This window comes from Saccostrea cucullata, unplaced genomic scaffold, assembly GCF_032062105.1.
Source record: "Saccostrea cucullata isolate Sc308-1 unplaced genomic scaffold, CSIRO_AGI_Scuc_v1 ctg20282, whole genome shotgun sequence".
NCBI lineage: Eukaryota > Metazoa > Mollusca > Bivalvia > Ostreida > Ostreidae > Saccostrea > Saccostrea cuccullata.
The window spans coordinates 4,740-8,074 of NW_026937756.1; the positions used below are offsets into that span (position 1 = coordinate 4,740).

Below are 3,335 nucleotides of genomic sequence, written 5' to 3' on the forward strand. Positions count from 1 at the left end.
TGCTTTCCAACATTGTGAAGTAGGATTTTTTAGTATTGTTAGTACAATTTTAATATAAATGATTTATTATAAAAGAGACCTTCTATTATTTTATATAAGTAAAGTTAGCTTAATCTTAATGTATATAAAATTCAATGAATATGACTGGTTGTTTTTTTATTTTAAAGATGAATACCGAGGAAAATGAGCAGACGTTTGCGGAAACTGTGATGGAGAACATGAACTTAGAGAATAGGTATTATCCTGTGAGCGAGTCACCCATGTTATTGTTGAAAAGAGATAAGCGGGTATTCGTAAGAAGCGTGACAGTTGACGAAGCAGAAAGAGATGTTTGGCTTCAGTACACTTTTGATATTGATGGATGTGTTATTGAACTGAAGAATTTAAATGGAATACGAATGCCAGTTAGACATATAACACTCTTTCCGAATGACAATGGCAGTTTACGTGAGATTAGAAGCACTTTAAAGAAACATATCAATTTAACGGAATATTATAAAAGCGAGCTTATGAATTTCAGCAGCTCTTTAGGGTTTCAATTGTTTTACGAAAGAAGATGGGAGTGTTGGATAGCCATGATACCTGTACACAAGAAAGGTTCTGTAGCTCTTCCGAAACAGATAATCAGACAACAAACATTCAATACTTTCCTTGCACTGAGAACAAGATTCAAAGATATACTCGCAGATTATGCCATGAATGGAATTGCTTCAAAAACACTTATGAAAAACGATATCAGGGAATATGTCCTCCGTAAAATGTTCGTGTTACCTGAAGACTGTTCTACAATACGTTCTGCTTTACAGACTGCTCTGAACATGCTTTAACAGGATCAGGCCAGTAATATTTTGTTTTTGCGTTTTTTGGAGAAAAAATAGACGATAGACTCCGTTATCTTGACTTGATAGGGAAGAGATATGTAGGTCAACTGTTCATGCAGCTGTAGACATTTCCACGGATGGTGTAGGTGATATCTTGTGGTCCACCTACGTACAGGAAGTAATCGGCTTGAGAGGTGTATGACCGTGTACTGTTACGGCTTAGAGACTGTGGAAATTTTCAAGCAATCTAGATGGAAGGCCAATGGATATTAAGAATGGTTAACGAAAGGCTTGTCGTTTTCCAGACCATAAGTTTGTTCAACTTTATGCCGACATTCCACGCGTCAGCCCAATTGTCGATTTCATCCAGTGTCGGCTTGCATTGGTGGAGGTATGTGTATTCCAAGGCCGACAGCAGAAGCTTTCCTCCGAGATGCAGAACATTACATATCAACTCTAGAGAGCAATTGGGTGCTAATGAGAAAGAGTGCTTGTAGACTAGAATTTGTTGTTGCGCAGGATACCGCATTATCTGACAATCTGCATGCTCTTGACTTCATAGATTTAATAAACTTACAGCAACTTCTGGAAAATGTGCCTTTCTTGGCTCCCTTGCCACCCCAAACACTCAGTTGTATCAGACATTTGGGCTTGTGGATGTGTAAAGAACTTCGAGAATTCTTGGAGGGTTTTCAGAAAACGGGAAATGTGCTAACCACGTGGCAATCTTATCAATTAGAATTAGCCAATGAAAAATTGCTCTTGGGAAAACCACTCTGTTCAAGGAGTACAACATATTCAGTTAATCTTGGACCCGGAGCTTTGGGACCGAGTCGAAGTTTGACGGACCAATTTGGTTTCTTGTCGCTAGACGTCTACTCAACTTGCATGAAAAACGATCGAAGCATCCCTCCACCTGAAATATGGACGAACTCGGAAATGATCTGTAAAATGATTGCAAGATCAGCGGGTTTGCACGACCATTTGGATGCCAGCTATGGCGTCATTGGTAGACATTTCGTAGTTGCATTGCTTCACGACTTACACGAAACTGGCATGGTTGCTATTACGTTCTCTTTGATACTTCTTAGGAGAGATGAATCTACAAAACCAGGTTTAAGACAGTTGGTGCTGTGACTCTGAAATCGCTAATAAAGCTGTTGACAACAAAGAGGAGAACCGAAACACAGATGGTATTTCCAAGCCTGTGCAGACTTTGGAGAAAAACACCCTTCCAGTTGAAGATATTGTACAGGCTGGATTTCTAGCTAACTTAAAATACTTTCCAGCAGTGAGTACATATGACCGTCATGGAAACATGATTCTGACTTGGTCTTTTCATGGAAACTTTTGGAATATTGTCAATGATCAACAGTCTCCCGAAATAAAGAAAGTAAGCAACAAATGATGTCTGACCTAATTAGAGGTGATCTGGAAAAACGCGGACTAGTTTATGCAAGCAAGCTGAAAAAAACTCCAAAGGTACTTCCTTGGGTGTCTATATGTATATGCAGGCTCCAAAGAGAAAAACTCGAGTTGGAGCCAACTGTGACGATATTGACATATATCAGCTGCATCGCCTTCTTGATGCAGGGCTTTTATGTAGACTATGAAAGGCTGGCTGCTCTCACGATCGATCTTCCTTTGGACAAGAACCGATTGATCGCGTTGGAAATATTATCTAAACTACAGTTGGCCAATTTCAGGTTTCGCAATCTACACTTGAAGCATTTGCATTTTACCGTCCCACATAAAGTCGACCTGGAAATGGGAGAGCAAAGGAAGAATAAATGAAGAGATTAAACTAAGGATACGGAAGTTAGTTCCAGAGGAGAGCGAATGGAAGAGATGCCAAAGAAAATAGGTGACGATGATGATCCACTTGTATTTGATAAAGATACTGGACATAAGAGGACTTCAACTTGTAAACCGGTGACCAAAATTACTCAAAGTACATGGTCAAGCCAAGGGTTAGGGTTAGAATGGGCTAAAAACGAAGATGCCGGATTTAGGTTTTTAAAGATGAGAAGACATCAAGGAATCCAAATACCAAAGCTCAGTCTGCTTGTCCCAAGGGCGTGTTACCTATGGGTATTTGAAGAAAAGGTGCCGTAATTCCGGTTGGACCGTAAGGCAACGCCACCAGTAGTGGAAAAATTGGGACGAAAGGGAACTCTTCTTCTCATAAAAGGTTTCGTAGGCCTCGATACCCTGACCCGAACCTCTCTCGCTGAAATGACCAAAAACTGCTCCACAGGGGTGGCAAAAAAAACCCCAAAATTTAAAGGTCCGTATCTGTCTTAGTTTTCGAGCAATTTTCAAAGTCTTGGTGTCATTAGAAAGCTCTTGGCAAGTTCTGTCCACGATCAGAAGATGATTGTTAAAGGTCAAAAACGGGAAAAGTTGCGAGGGTTGAAAGATATCAGTGTAAGCCGCGGGGGAACCCAATGTTTGTCTAGAAAGCCTCAAAAAAAGGCTTGATCTTTTTACACTTTACGGATTCATAGACCTTGT

At 40.1% G+C, this 3,335-nt stretch overlaps 1 pseudogene; it reads left to right on the forward strand.

The window, feature by feature from the left end:
- The first annotated feature begins 398 nt into the window (after positions 1-398).
- On the forward strand, positions 399-2,936 carry LOC134248783 (uncharacterized; annotated as a pseudogene).
- Positions 2,937-3,335: the final 399 nt, after the last annotated feature.